Here is a 16816-nt window from a genome sequence, read left to right on the forward strand (position 1 = left end):
CATCGCAGAATGCACACATGCAGTTGTGGAACTGGATACGTATGATTTTCTCATTGAGTGCAGACACCACAATTTGGGTATCATAAGTATAAAATGTATGGGAGAGATCAAACTATGTGATCAGCATTTCTAACATGGTTACATATACGTTGAACAACGTAGGACTAACCGAAGATCCCTGAGGGGCTCCGCCTGGCAGAGGAAATGGTTTAAAAAAAAGATTGATCTAGATCTACTGTTTGCTCTCTTCCTTCCAGAAACAATCCTAACAGTTTGAAAGCCTTACCTTTAATCCCAATCTCCCCTAAATGGTCGATCAGAACCCTGTGGTTGACTGTGTCGAAGGCTGCTGGCAGGTCTATGGGATATGGGCAGCATTGCCTACCTTGTCCAGTGTTGCTAATATCTCCTCGATGGCTTTAATTAAGGCAGTCTCAGTACTTTGTTCAGGTCTGAACCCAAACTGCATTGGTTCCAGAAGATGGTTAGCTTGGGTAAATTGTGCTAGCTGTTTAGTCGTACTTTTCTCAAGAAATGGTTGTCGCGAAATAGGACAATAGTTGTTATGGTCTGCCAGATCCAAACTGGGTTTCTTCTGGAGGGAAAGAATTCTTCTGGGTTTCTTCCACTGGGAGGGGAAATTACCCACCTTAAACCTAGAGTTAAAACTGTAGGTGAGGTTGGACGCAATGATTTCAGCAACCAATGTCATCACTGATGGTTTCTAATGCAGATCCGGATTTAGTGGAATGGATCAGGTTGACAACCTACTCTCTAGAGACCCAAGAAAATTCTGTGAGTGATGCATATTAGAGTTTACGTGTATGATCCTTTTTCCTATCAAAGGTGGGTTTTTATTAGCGTCAAACTTCAGGTAAATTTGGTCTACTTTCTCGCAGAAGCTCATGGCGAGCGAGTCGCACAAGAGTTGACTGCTGCTTACAGCTTTACTTCCTGGGTGCGAAGTCAATTTAGTAACCACCTGGAATAGCTCCTTAGACGCCTTTTTTGCCGACTCGATTTGTTGCAAGTAATAGCAACTTTTAACAGTAAACTTTTGTACTTGGCCAAAGCACTTTTCATACAGTTCTTTCTCACAGTTTTGTTTTTCCTTTCTGTGTACCTCCATAAATGAAGGCACAGTTTTTTTTTTCTGTAGTCGTAAGTGGTTTTAACTGAAGCATGCGTGGAAAAGACTCAATTTAGCCATTTAGCATATTATGTTGTGGCTTGATTGGGGTCTTGAGAAAGGAAAGGATGAGATTGCTCTAATTTCTGGGTAAGTGGTACCTTATCCATCTTTTTCCATGCCCAATGGGTGGAAGAGCCGCCATGTATAAATTTAGGATGATTACTTAGAAGTATGTCGATTGAAAAATAACTGCATTATGGTCTGACCACAACAATGGTAATACTTCCTTAACACTCGGAAAATTCTGTCTTGCGTATGGCCAGCCTGATGAGTCAATTTATGAATTGCCGGCGAGAGACCAAAGGTGTTATGTATCTTTATCTGAGGAGGCCTCAAGATGAAAGTCAAGATCACCTTTAATGGTAAAATCTATGGCACATGCCTGTGTTCCAGCAGTAAACCAAGTGACTTTAGAAAGCAGTTCTTCGATCCTGGGGGCGTACAGTAGCATACTGTTACAGTTGCTTTTTCGTAAGTTCGATACTGTGTAGAGATGCAACTGTATCAAATTTGGCTAGAAAGTGATCCCTGTAATCTTGGTGAGACACGTTAGTGATAGATTCCTTACCTTAGAATATCCCCAGGCGTCAGACTGGGTCCGGATAAATTTCTGTAGCAGTACCCCTGCGTGTCAGTAGGTGGCGTCGTGCGACTCCGCATCCATCACTGGTGTCATAAGCGCCGAGATGACGTCACGGAGACTACTTAGGCGCCACCCATGCGCGCTGACATCGGTTCTTTCTTTTTCTGCGCCAGCAAGCGCAGATCCGGATAGAGCACGTACATTAGTCACTTTTTGGCTACTCTTTTGAGACTTTTGTCTTCCCCTTTTTTCTCCTGGTGCACGTAGGGATGCCTGGATTGAAGTCCTGTGGGGCCTGCCGTCACAATATGTCGGTGCTGGACCCCTATGATGTTTGCCTCTACTGCCTGGAGACCGACCACAACTCCCGGGCCTGCTGGGACTGTCTGGTCATGGCCCCGAAGGCCTTGAGGGAGCGGCGCTAGAAACTGCTTGAGGTCCGGCACTCGTCCCAAAGCCGCTCCAGGTCCAGGGACCATTCCCAGGACCGCTCGCGGGGCCGCAGTCGTTGCTCCTCAGGCTCCAAGTCTTCGCCCTCGGATTCCGGTAAGCGACGACATAAAAGGGTCGAAGAAGTGTGTTCGCTCTCCGATGTCTCCCCCGTCGGTACTCTGATGCGGACGAGGGGGACAAGGGTTCTGCCCCTGCGGCTCCCTTGGGGCCTGGGAGTCCCGCGGCCTACCCGCCTTACCCGGGTCCGTCGGCGACTCCCGAACAGGTGCAAGAGTTTCTTGACACCATGGACCGCCTTTTTAGGCCTCGGGCTCCCGCAGGCACGCCTTCAGGTCCCGTGTCCAGATCCTGTTGGCCCGTCGGCGGCGCCGGCGGATCCAGCTTCGGAGCCACAGGATCCTACGCCTTTGGCTCCGGCCCCGGCGCCACGATGTCCGTCGCTGCCGGCTCGGGTCCCAGCACCGCCCTCGGCTCTGGTGCCGCAGTGGGTGCCGTTCGTTCCGCCCTTGCCCCGGTTCTAGGACCATTTAGTTCCTGCCTGGGATCCGCATTGGGACACTGCGCCGGCCCGACCCCGGCCGGCGCAGTTTCTGACGCAGTTTGTCCCGGCTCCGGCTCTGTCGCCGCGACCGGTTCTTCCTCGGAGGTGGAGGATGACTGGGAGGGGTCCGAGGACCCTCTTGCCCGTCAGTGTGACTCCAAGCAGGACTGGGTGGACGATCTGGAGGACGCCTGTGACCTCGATGTCTCTTCTGACCCGGGGTTTGCCTCTCCCCCGCCTACAATGGAGGAGGGCGCTTCCTACACGATGGTGCTCCGTCGGGCTGCTGAGGTCCTCAACCTTTATCTTCCTACGGTGGCCCTCAAAACTAACCTCCTCACCTAGGGGCTCCAAACGGCATCTACTTCGTCGGAGCCACTGCTTCCCTTCAATGATTCCCTCACCGACGTCCTGTTGGCCACTTGGTCGCGACCGGCCACGGGGGCCCCTGTGGATAAGAATGTCGCCAGGCGTCACCGCCTGGTGACCCCGCGTTTCTGACCACTCATCCCAAGCCTGAGAATCTGGTCATCCAACCCCCGACGTCGCAGAGTGCCTTTCCCACGGCTCCTCCGGATAAGGACTCTAAGAAGCTGGAACAGTTCGGTAAGCGGTTGTTCTCTTCGGCCAGCTTGGGGCTGCGGTTGGTAAACACCGCCTGCTTATTGGGCCGCTATTCCCACGCGGTGTGGGATACCGTTGCTGAGGTGTTGCCTCGGTGTCCTGAGGAGGTCCAAGCTGTACTTTCCCAGGCGATTGCTGAGGGTAAGGATGTGGGTAAGTTCGCCATTTGGTGTGGTTGGACACCGCTGACTCGTTGGGCAGGGCGATGTGTACGACTGTGGCGCTGCGTCTCCACGCCTGGTTGCGATCTACTGGGTTCTCGCCCGATGTCCAGAGCTCGCTCATGGATATGCCCTTTGATGGCACTCACCTGTTTGGAGATAAGGCCACTGGAGCGTTTTAAGGACCTCGCGGGCCACGGCCAAGTCCTTGGGTCTTTCCACGAAGAGCTCAGCCACTCCTGGTTTTCTTTCCTTTCGTGGCCAAGGCAGGGGCGCCCAGGCACGTTCCTTCAGCAAGCCTGTGCAGAACCAGCCTCAGTGCGGACGCGGTTTCCTCAGGGGCGGCTCTGGGAATCAGCATGGGAGTCAGTCCGCCCCCGCTGCTTCTACCTCCAAACCTTCGTAATCAGAGCTTTGTGGAGCACCCCACGCCGGTGGGTGGCAGGATCCGCCACCACCTCCCCCACTGGCGCGATATCACATCGGACAAGTGGGTGTTGCAGATCATCCGCAGGGGTTACTCCCTTCCCTTTCAGTCCTCCCCTCCAGCCATGCCACTTCGGGGCCACCGCATGTCGGGGGATCACTTGGTACTTCTCCAGCAGGAAGTCACGGCCCTCTCGGCCAAGGGGGCCATCGAGTGCGTTCCTGGGCCAGAAGTAGGGAGTGGTTGTTATTCCCACAACTTTTTGGTCCCCAAGAAGGACAAAGGGGGCCTGCGCCCCATCTTGGACCTCCAGAACGGCAATTACTTCCTCCGGAAGGAGTAGTTCCAAATGATGACTCTGGCTCAGGTCCTGGCTGCCCTCGACCCTGGAGACTGGATGGTAGCATTGGACTTGCAGCACGCATATTTTCACATCCCTGTCCTACCGGCGTTAATTGCATTTTCAGTTTGCTGTGCTCCCCTTCGGCCTTACCAGCGCCCCTCGGGTGTTTACGAAGGTGATGGCGGTGGTCGCAGCTCATCTGCGCAGGTCAGGGGTGTCAGTCTTCCCCTACCTCGACGACTGGTTGTTGAAGGCGGGCTCGCCCCAGGCAGTCGTAAATCACCTCCAGACTACGGCCTACCTCCTGCATTTGCTGGGGTTCTCCATCGCACCTGAGTTCCTCTCAGAAGCTCCCCTTCATTGGAGCGGTTCTGGATTCGACGCTGTTTCAGGTTTATCCTCCCGAGCAGAGAGTCTGGAATATTCAGGCTATGATTCCAATCTTTCAGCCTCTGTCCCAGGTTTCAGTCAGGATGACACTCCGGCTTCTGGGCCTGATGGCCTCCTGCATCCTGCTGGTGACACATGCCAGATGGCATATGCGTGCTCTGCAGTGGGACCTGCAGCTCCAGTGGGCGCAACATCAGGGCAACCTGTCGGATCATGTCCAGATCTCGGAGGGCACTGCACAGCAGTTGCAGTGGTGGCTCACGAATCGTGATTGGGTCAATGGCAGATCCCTCTCCCTTCCCCAACCGGAGCACACAGTGGTGACGGATGCGTCCCTCCTGGGATGGGGAGGCCACTTGGGAGAGGCGTAGGACAGAGACCTCTGGTCTCTGGCGGAGTCCCGGCTCCATATCAATCTGTTGGAGCTTCGGGCAATCCGACTTGCACTGAAGGCATTCCTTCCCTCTGTCTGAGAAAGTGTGGTGCTGGTGTTCACGGACAACACCACGCCATGTGGTATTGCAACAAACAAGGCGGGGTGGGTTCCTAGACCCTATGTCAGGAGGCTCTGCGCCTCTGGACAAGGCTGGAACATCAAGGCATTACCTTGGTGGTTCAACACCTGGCAGGTTCTCTGAACGCCAGGGCGGACGAACTCAGCTGCTGGTGCATGATGGATCACGAATGGCATCTGAACTCGGACGTGGTGCAAGGTCTCTTTCAGCAGTGGGGAGGGCCTTGGTTAGATCTATTCGCCACCGAAGAGAACGCACAATGTCATCAGTTCTGCGCATTGGAATTTCCAAGGCGGCACTCGCTTGGCGACGCCTTTCGTCGCGAGTGGTGTTGCGGTCTATTGCACGCCTTTCCAGCTATACCACTTCTGCCCAGAGTGCTGAAGAAGATTCGGCGCGACCGGGCCCAAGTCATCCTTGTGGCTCCGGATTGGTTACGAAGATACTGGTATCCCGAGCTACTCAGCATGGCGATCGATCCCCCGATCCGTCTGCCTCTTCGGGAGGATCTTCTGTCGCAGCAGCAGGGGACGGTCCTCTACCCGAACCTGTCCAGCCTCCACCTCCATGCGTGGAGATTAAGCGGCGACAGTTGACAGCTTTCCATCTTCCTCCCGAAGTCTGTGATGTCATTCTGGCAGTCAGGCGTCCCTCCACTAAAACTGTATTCGCCTGCAGGTGGAACGAGTTTGTGGCGTGGTGCACAGCGAAGCCTGTGGATCCCCTTTTTGCCCCTCTTTCTGAAGTCTTTCTGTTCCTTCTTTCTTTGGCCCAGCAGGGCTCTGCTCTGGGCACTATCGAAGGTTATCTTTCGGCTATCTCCGCCTTTTTACGGCTTCCAGATCACCCTTCTCTTTTTAAGTCCCCGGTTGGTAACCGTTTCCTGAAAGGCATTACGCACACGTTTCCTCCCGTGCCGTTCATAATGCCTCAATGGGACTTAAACCTTGTCTTGAAATATCTGTGCGCTCCCTTCGATCCCCTTCATAACTGTCCTTTGCGTCTTCTCACTCTCAAGACTGCTTTCCTGGTAGCTATCACCTCTGCCAGATGAGTGACTGAGCTCCAGGCTCTTTCTTCCAAGCCTTCTTTCCTTTATGTTCATCCGGACAAGGTGGTTTTAAGGACCTGTCCTTCTTTCTTGCCAAAGGTCGTCCCGCCCTTCCACATTGGGCTGACCATCACTTTGCCCACCTTCTTTCCGCCTCAGCATCCTTCAAGGGAGGAGGAGAGGCTCCACCGTCTGGACCCAAACCGTGATCTCGCACTGTATCTGAAGCGTATGCAGCAGTTCCGTGTGGATGACCGGCTCTTTGTTGGCTACGTGGGCGCCAAAAAAGGTCGGGCTGTGCACAAACAGACCATCTCGCGGTGGGTCGTTCTGTGCATCAAAGCATGTTACTCCTTGGCTAAGAAGGAGCCTCCTGTGGGGCTGCGTGCCCATTCGACCAGTGCAACTGCAGCCACTACTGCCTTGGGACGCGGCATCCCCTTGCAGGAGATTTCTCAGGCAGCTACGTGGGCTTCGCTGCACACGTTTACCAAGCATTACTGCCTTGACGTCTGGAGAGACGGCTTCTTTGGCCGTTCTGTTCTCTGTGACTTTCTGGTGTAATCTTTTCGCAGACCCACCACCGGTATTGCTAAGGTAAGGAATCTATCACTAACGTGTCTCTATCAGGTGCACAAGTTACTACTTGTGTAACGATAGATCTGTAAGAGACATTAGTTAGTGCTAAATTCCTTACCGCCCCACCCATCCTCCCTGTTCTGCGAACTGATTTCTAGGGTTAAGGTCATCCCTTTCAGGGCCCTAGTTTCTTGGCACCAGTGGTCAGTTTCTTGCATGGCTCTGCGTTCCTGCCATGGAAAGTCGTGTACAGAACGGACGGCGCGCATGGGTGGCACCTAAGTAGTCTCCGTGACGTCATCTCGGCGCTTACGACGCCAGTGTCGGACGCGGAGCCGCACGACGCCACCTACTGACGCGCAGGGGTACTGCTACAGAAAACTTTCCGGCGCCAGTCTGACGCATAGGGATATTCTAAGGTAAGGAATCTATCACTAACTAATGTCTCTTACAGATATATTGTTACACAAGTAGTAACTTGTGCGATAATGGCTAAACCCCCACCCCTTATAAGAGGTCTATCCAATCTATGACAAGCGAAAACAGAGTGAACTGCTACTACAAGGTCAGTTTTGGAAGATGCGTCAGCCTAGATTTCAGTGATAAAAAACAGATCTGATTGATGAGATGACAGCAATGACAGGCCCCATGTCCTCATCCCTATTTGATGCCAGTTTGGGGGAATAGGGGACTGAATAGATTTCTGACTTGTAAATAGAAAAGTGGAAAAAGTCATATTCTGATACTAGATAGACTTAAGACAGTAGCATCAATGGTAAAAAAAAACATTGTGAGCAGACCACCTGCCCCACTTGTTGAGGAAAGTGTAGCGTTAACAGAAAGCGCTATATAGGGAGTCCCTTAAGTTGAAAAATCCCTGAGATATTCTGTTTATTTTCTGATCCACCAAAATAATGAATACTGAAGCCAATCTTTTAATAAGGACTTTGATACAGTAGCTTAGGACCCCCTATTTCAAGTTGAAAATGTTTTAACCACACGTACCCATGCTGTTAGATTGCAAATGTTGGACTGTGCTTGACTCAAGGATTAATATTTCTGCATGCAAGTGAATCTGATCCATAAATAATACCTAGGCTGTCCGGAATTCGGTTTAAACCGACTCTGACCGACAGTACCCCACAGGATGAAAATCAGCTGACCCGGTTTAAACCGAGTGTCACTGATTTTCATAGTTGACGGGGGAGAGGAGCTGTTGTCGTCTGCCGTCTGTCTGACTGCGGCCGCACCCGAGTACTTCACAGGTCTTTAAAAAGACCATTTACAGAACGAGGCTTTGTTGTTCTTTCGCCCCTTCTCAGAGCCTCTGGGGGCAGGGCTGAGCGCAGAAATAGTCTTCGTTACTTGCTGTTTTGGCTCATCTGGCAGCCGGCCCTGCACCATGGAGATGTTTATTTTCCCCGCCCATAACTTGTATGTACACAGGTGCCGGCTTCGTTTTAGCAAGGCGCTCACTTTAATGTTTCTTTGCATACACGTTAAAGGTAGCACAGGCGTTGCTCTTTACATTTAGCACGGTGCCCGTTTTTATTTTTAATTACCATGGCGCCACCCGCATACATTTTATGTACACAGGTACAGCGCTTTGTTTCAATACGCCACCCGCCTATTGTATTTTGCGTGTATTATTTCCCTAGCCAGAGGCTGTGCTCGGTAAGACGCCGCCCCAGACCTAGTAACTGCAAGAGTACACGAGGCTGGCATGCTTTGTGTCGAATTACTTTAGCCGTACCTTTTCTCTTCCCTAGTGCAGGCTGCTCGAGTCCATCAGAGAAGTTAGAGAAGGTCAGAGTGCAAAAGTATCAGCTGAACTCAGTTAATTAATGCCCTTTCAGTGTGTGCAGGTCACCAGTTCCTGTCTACGAAGTCGAGGTGGGTGATCTACAGTTAATTTCATTTTGCTGGTCCTTTATTTTAGCCGTTTTTCCTATGGCAAGAGTTGTGATTCTTGCACCAAACTTAAAGCTGCTATGCTTTATCTATGCTGCATATCAGTTTGTTTTACTTGGTTTTTGTTTTCTGGATACATGCACACGGACAGCAATGGTGCTTCAGCACAGGCACTACTAAAAGTGCGTTAGCGTTCGTAATTTATATAAAAGTGCTGTCCTTTATAGATTTTGTTCTGTTGCAAGGTTATATGTTGCTTTCAATATGTGCATGTCGTATGCAACATTGGTTGTATAGTAAGCATTATTGTCTGTATTTTCCATAACACGAAGGTCGTGGGTTTTCTACTATTGAACTCTTTTCTTTTTCTGCATTTTTATATCTGTTCTGATTATGAAAAAGCACGCAGTTATACAGCATACTTTGTCAGTGACAAAGGCATGGACTTTGTAACTTGCAATTTTAATAACTTGCGTCAAATAATTTTGAGCGAGTAATTGTTCTTTTAATGTGTAATTACTGGCCGATTTATATGAATTGTTTTTATTAATTGTATGGCATTTCAGCTAAATCAATAAAGAAATAAGAGTGGTGGGTTGTTTTGCTATTACCTGTAGCAACCTTCGGTTCCATTGCTGGCCCTGAGGACCGTAATATCGGGTCCCTTTCTTAGTTTGAGTGAAAGCCATGTCCACCAATACAGAGGAAATGACTAGACAAAGGGCAGGATTGTGTTGCTCTCCACTAATAAGAGAAAAACTCTAAGGGCCTGATCAGGAATGAAGGCGCTGTTCATCACACCTTATCAATAACTATACCCAGCTCTCTAATTTATAGGGCCTATTACACGTTTTCTGGGACTAACATGCAGGGTTTGGTGAATAACGCACCAAAATCTGCATGGTACAATAAAAAGCACACATGTTTCACATCAGCAGGTTTCCTATAGTACAACATACTCAGTCAAATCCAAAAGCTACAGTATATTTGTCACCAACTGTATTATGAAAATGATTGTTTTGCTAAAAAAACAAAAACAATTGTTTTGTTAAAACCAACCAAAAAGACAATATTTTGACCGCCCCAGCCTTTACTTCATAGACCAATATTTTCCCTTCTACACATTTAAGAAAATTTGGAAGTTGAAGCTAATATTCAGATACAAGATTAGTAGAAAGCACACTCCCGTCAGATTTTCATTCTGAGTTTCCTCTCTATAGAAGAACTAAAACGGAGTCAATGAGCACAGGAGAAGCAGCTTTATCTGACAGATAGAGGAGACAAGTTAAATTGGTTTAATTAAACTGGTGGACCACTTTGGACATCATTAGATCACCTAGGACAGGGTGTGGGAACTAGGGCACGTGTGTCTGACGGAATCTGCTCTCAATTCCCAGCAGAGAACAGCAGGTGTGTCTGCATTTTGACACCGAACTCTGTCCTGTGGGGCGATATGGATGTAGATGGTTAAGAGAACTGAATCATGTGCTCTTAAGGGACAACCTCCCGGATACACCAGTATCTTAATGGGGTTTTCAGGATGCAGCAAGACCAGTTTGGTGTCTGGAAGTGGTGCAACCCGGCCATCCTTCACGCCGAGAGTGGTGCTGATGTCCAGCAGGCGGGGGCTGGGGTAGATGAGGCGAGTAGGAGTTTGATTTGTGGTAGTGCTTCTTTCTGCTCGCACTTTGTTGGCACTCTTTGGTTGTATTTAACTGATGATGTTGATAGGCACCTACAGCTGAAATAGCAAACCAGTTATTATTCTTTTACAAAACATGTTTTTGTAATCATTGTGATACTGCAATGGCAAGATTTCAACTTCACAAACTCAAACACTTAAAGCATAGACTCTTCCATAAACCTTGAAAATAACAGCAGGAGAGGATGTAGTCTAATGATTATGGCGGTGGACCTCAAATCTGGCGAACGGGGATCGAGTCTCGGCAATGGCGCTCAACATCCTGTGATTCTGGGCAAATCATGTAATCTACCCGTCCCTAACAAAAATGAATGTGCCCTTGTGTAACGCAACACGTGCTCATGTGAAGCGCTTCAATACTTTCAGGTCGAGTTAGCACTATATAAATCTCAGAGTGGAAAAAAACAGCAGTGAAAACCAGCCTACCTTTACTCAGCTGTGCCATCATGCTACATGATTTGTGAGGAGTGCCCAAAACCATGAACATGTCACCCAGCTCTCACTTTCTTCAAATGACAACACATTGATTCTAAATGAACTATGAGAACTGCCTGCCTTGCCTACAACGCCCAACACCCCCAGAAATCTCTCATTTCCAAAAAGTTCTCTCTGTACCTCGCAGTTTAAGAGGTGTGCCTTGCACAGAGCCACCCTTTTCAGGCAAATTTCAGAAAGTGCTGACTTAACCTTAGACTTGCAAAAATGTATTTGGACCTCATATACACTGTACGTACACTGTCTATATACCATGCATCAATGAAGAAAGCAAGCAATAATAAAAGCAAAGCGTTCCATAAACCCCAGTAAAATACAGTTTCAGTTGTTTTTTATGGCGCGAAAATGAGTAACCACTGAAAAGCACTGTATTTTTGAGGTATTGAAATCACTGGAAAACACTGAAAAAACACCACCAGAATTCACCAAAAATAGAAACTGAAAACAGGCAAGCCTAATAATACCTCAGATGTGTTGCAATTGTCAAACATTAGTAGTTTACCATTCTGTCTTTTAACACTACTGCGCTAAGAATGTTTAGGTAATATGACTGTGGAAGCAGTATTTTTGATGTAGCAGTTGATCCAGAAATAATCCCAAATTAGTGTAGCAAAGCAGCAGTTCAGTCTGTAGTGGATCCTTCATTAGTTCAAAACAAATCGCATCCCATTCCCAAACTAATCCAGACCTGATGAAAGGCTGCTTGAAATTCCTACCCGGTGAATACCTAGGCCCACATTTTGATTAATGCAGGCATTTCTGACCAATCATGGTCCCCAACATACCAGGTCTCCGGAATTTGCCTTTTGGAGATGATGGCATCTTGTATTTCCATGGTTCCCAATGTACAATTACATATAAAACAAATGCAAGGGTGATAAATCACTCAATGGTCAAAGTTGGACAAGTATTGGGAATATCTGTTGTTAATTGCCAAAATACCAATGTGTTTATGTGGAGAAACTCTCAGAATATCACAAAAGGCAGACGTTTAAATTCTGCATCCAGAACTCAAATTGAAATCTTAGCCCGGATACTTGCAAAACTGCAGGAATCCATGCAGATCCTGCAGAAATCCTGTTCAGTTACAAGAGCTGGATATGCAGCTTGCTGGTGGATTGTGCCCAGCGAAGAGTCTTGCTCCCTTGCAGGTAGTTTGAGACATACTGTAGTATTGCCTATTGACCTTGAGACTAGCTGACTTACCATTCACTTATCTATGCAAGCATCTAATGGCCATTCAGTCTACTTTCATTATAGGCAAAGACCACCCTTATTTAGAATACCTACCATTAAAGAATCCATCTCCTTAAAGGCTTAGGCTTCAACTTACCTTTTGTCTACATCATGTAATTCAAATGTATTAATTTGGCTGATTCTGGAGAGTTGGAATAAAGTCCTTTTGAAAAGTTATTTAATTCTTCCATCCTGTCTCTCATGCAGTATTTTCTTTATAATGGATGCTTTTTACAGTCTCCTTTCACAAATCTTCTTTCTTGGTGCCACATTCAATCTAAACTTGTTTCAGCAATAGCCAGTCACTAATGACAGGTGGTACAGAACGATTTTGGGAGCGTAGTCATCAAACATGACATCACTGTCCACAACGTGTTTCAGACTATTGCAAACACTAAGAAAAGTCATGCAGTGGCCACCACCCTTTGGTCAAAGGGTGATTATACAGGGATAAATTAACTCCCAACCTGACTACGGCACCTCCCTATTCCGGGAAAGTCCTCAATATGTCCTAAAATGCCTACAAATCATTCAGAATGCTGCAGCTTGTCTATTCTTCAAGCTCCCCCAAAAACCACTCGGCAGCTCCAACGTTGACTGCATTGCATTTGCTCCCTGTACAAAAGAGGATAAGCTTCAAGGTCTTATATATGGCCCACTGAGTGATGCAAGGAAAAGGCCCCCTTCTGATGTGAAGACTACTCTGCCCTTACACGCCTTAGAGATCATTACGTTCAGGGAAATCTTTTCTGTTGACCATTCCTAAGGCCAAAAAGGCTGTGTGTGGCATCAGTTGCCTTTGTCTTTCTGTCTGCTAAATTGTGGAACACCCTCCCTGCCAATTTGAGACTGGCTCAGCCAGAAATCTTTTAGGAAACTCCTAAAGACTCATCTGTTCTAATTCTGCCATGGCTTGCCAAGGCCTTCCAGGTGTGTCCCTGTCTCAGTTCTGGGAGGCCTTTCGGGGTAGCTGTGCCCAAGACATCCTGAATAGAATAGAATCTACAAGGGCTGACGATTGCCCTCCCAAATCAGCCTCTGAACCGTAGATGCCGAAGCAAAAACCCCATCTAAGAGTCCTGTCGACGACATCGTCGTCAGTGATATCATCTAGGACGACGGCCACAACAGTCACTACCATCTCATTGTTCAGACCGTCGATGGCGAAGGCGCAATGACGTCAGCCATCACCTCCCCGATCCCGTTGATGAGAATCTAATCGTCAACAAGAACTTAGTTGATGAGAACTCCGTCGACAACACCGTCTGGGTCAACATAGTCATCGTCGATGAAACCAACAATTACCCCATCGACGACGGTCCTGTCGACTGAACGTGCACAACAGTGCCAAGAGCAAATCAGTCGGCGGCCTTTACACCTATGGACATTCCCTTGACGAAGACCTTGTTGATGCCTCTATCGATTAAAAAGTTTCTGAGGTAGTTAAAACAACCTTATGACCTGATGTTACCTCCCCCAGCAAGGTTTCTCCTCTACTACCAAGTCCTCTATTGGGCCTGAAGGATTCGGATGATGATGGCCCCTTTGGTTCAGCTCGTAGCCCATCAGAGCTGCAGGTTAAATATCACGATAAAGAGGATGACATATAAGAACAACAATACTTTCAGCAATTCTTATGCTTCTCAGCCAAAACATGATCACCAACCTTAACAATATTGCCCTGAACCATAGCCAAGACCAGGGGGAGTTCAGGTACCTCTATCACTATTTCAAGATGGCAGGCCATGTTGCAAGACTATCTTAAGAGTTTTCCGGCACCACCTCAAGAGCAACTAGTGACTCCACATCAGCCTACCACCTCTGAAACTCCAAAACCCCTGCCTCCGCCCACTACACCCAGGATGACTCCCGTTTCAAATATAGCGCACTTCCAAGAGACCACCCATCATCAACAGATGATGATGGTCCGGAGGAAGGTGAAATCCCAGACACTCAGCCTCTCTTGACAAATGGGACTTTTACTTAGTGCCCACTCCATCACCTCCACCACCATGTCCAGCAGACTCTTCTCCGAAGGACATTGGAGGGTTTCACAGCTTGATGGATCGCACTGCGACAGGGTTTTACCTCCCAGGTGTCAGACAGTCTGACTGCGTTTTATATCATTTCAAGGAACAGACCAGAAAATCTGTTAGATCCATCCAAATCATAGATTATATATGGGGAGAAGGCTTAAAAATAATGAAGAACCCGGCAACGGTGGCAGCGGTACTGCCCAGTTTCAACAAAATATATAAGGCCCTGAAGATTCTCCTTGCTGCCTCACAGGTCATCCCAAACAGGACTCTGTCATATCTCAAGCAGCCCAGTACCACTCCAAGAATCCTGCCACCAGATTAGGAGGGCAGGCATTTAGATTACATGGGTAAGATGTTCTCCAGCATGTCTGCCATCACGGTTTGTGCGGCCAATTCTCTAGCTATCCTGGGCCGGTATGATAGGCAGATGTGGTCTGACATTGGTGATCTCATGGACTTAACACCGGAGGACAAAAAAATCAGAAGCAAGGAAAATATTGCAGGAAGGTGAGCACACGCCAGCCGTGATAATAGTGTGCAATGTACATGGCCTGCACCAGTTTTTGCCAACTCAGCAGTCTTAAGGTGACAGGGCTGGCTTAAAGCGACCACCTTCAGGCCAGAAGTCCAGTCAAAGATCTTAGATATGGCCTACAATGAACAGACACAATTTGGAAAACATATTGATGATGCTTTGTTGGCCATCAAAAGGGACGCAAACACGGCCAGATCTCTTGGTATGCTCCAATCCAGAAAGATTCCCTTTTGAGGGGCAAGCAAAAGAAGTTTCTCAACCTACAGAGGAGGATACCAACGCTCCCAACAGTATCGGCCCTTTCACTCTAAATACAGGGCTCCCTATCAATAACAACCCTAGCACCCACCAAAAGATGTATACAAAACGAGAACCTAGTCGAAAAATCACCCCTCCCCACCCACAAAGGCGACTGACCTCAACCTGGGACCGCTACTTTCTCTCCTCATCCAGTGGGTGTGAATATCTATAGTTACCTCCACCATTGGTGTCTGATCACTTCAGACAAACGGGTATTGGACTTTTTCACCTGTGGCCATACCCTGGAGTTTATCAAAAGACCACTCCACAATCTGCCAATTTGGGCACACATCCCTCTTATCTTCTCTTACTCCAGAAAGAATCCCTTATCATGCTCAACAAAGGAGCAATTGATAATGTCCCTCCACCAAGAAGGGCATGCGTTTTTACTCCTGTTTTTTTCTTAATCCGAAAGAAATCGGGGCCTGGAGACCAATTCTAGATCTCAAGAAGTTAATCAACTTCCTATGGAAGCAATCATTCTGGATGGTTACTCTCTGACATCCTGCACCTCCTCAACCATGGAGACTATATGACAACTCTGGAGTGGCAGGATGTGTACTTCCACATACATCTCAAACACCGCAAATTTGTTTGTTTTACCGTAGCCGGTACCCATTACCTGTTCAGAGTCCTTCCATTGGGCCTCAAGTCCGCTCCCAGTCTCTTCACTTGGTCCCTTGGTCCAATAGCAGGCGCCCTCAGAAGTCAAGGTCATCCAGTATTCCCCCCTACCTGGACCTTTTGGTTGCTCGAAGCTCCAACACCATCACAAGAATCCAAAGTCACAAGAGCTTCCATCACTGTTTCACAAACTGGGTCTCAGTCAATCATGAAAAATCAACAACCACTCCATAACAGAGGATATTGTTTCTCGGCTCTAACCTAGATACAGTCCAAAACAAAGCCCTTTTCTCGCAGGACCGTCAACCTGTCCAGAAGTCTGTTTCAGTACGCTTATTCAAGTCACTGATGGGCATGATGTCCTCTGAGCTAAATCTGGTCCCTCTAACATGTCTGAAAATGAGACCATTGCAAGAGGAGCTTCAGGAACAGTGGATCCAGACAGAAGGGTCCTTTGACTTGATAAAATATCACACCAACGATGGTGCAGACGCTAGTGTTGTGGCCTTAAACCTCCAATCTCTCCAAGGGCCTCACGTTCTTGCCACAAATACCTGACTTTGTCATAACTACAGATGCCGCTATGGAAAGCTGGGGTGGTCATCTCCAAGACCTACAAATTCAAGGGAAGTGCTCTGTGCTTCAGAAAACCATGTATATCAACCGCCTAGAGTTGAAAGCCTTCTTTCTCACCCTTCAAGCGTTCCTGCCAAGGATAGCAAGGTCATCCATGCTGGTACATACAGACAATATGACCAGCAAGCATTATGTCATCAAGCAAGGGGGCACAAGATTATTAACACTCTCCCAGGAAGCCCGACATCTGTGGAGTTGGCTAGCCACCCAAAAGATTTCTCTGAGGGCCAAGCACGTCTCTTGCATAAGCAACACCCTGGTGGACTCACTCAGCAGATCCAAGGGCGGATGTCACGAGTGGGAATTAAATCAGTCGACGCTGAACAACATATTTTTACAATGGGTGCAGCCAGCACTGGACCTCTTTGCGACCAACGAGATCACCAAATGCCAGTTCTATGCCAGTCGATAGCAGCTCCGGGGTCATAACCTTATTATCAGAGGGTCCAGGATATATTCATAAACTTCCCCCCCCCGCG

General features: G+C 48.2%; 1 protein-coding gene across 1 annotated transcript in view; it reads left to right on the forward strand.

Moving 5' to 3' along the window:
* The window catches only part of EAF2 (ELL associated factor 2), a 172463-nt gene that overhangs the window by 136245 nt on the left and 19402 nt on the right, over positions 1-16816 (forward strand). The gene's annotated exons all lie outside the window — the stretch shown is intronic.

This window comes from Triturus cristatus, chromosome 3_2, assembly GCF_964204655.1.
Source record: "Triturus cristatus chromosome 3_2, aTriCri1.1, whole genome shotgun sequence".
NCBI classification, from domain to species: Eukaryota; Metazoa; Chordata; class Amphibia; order Caudata; family Salamandridae; genus Triturus; species Triturus cristatus.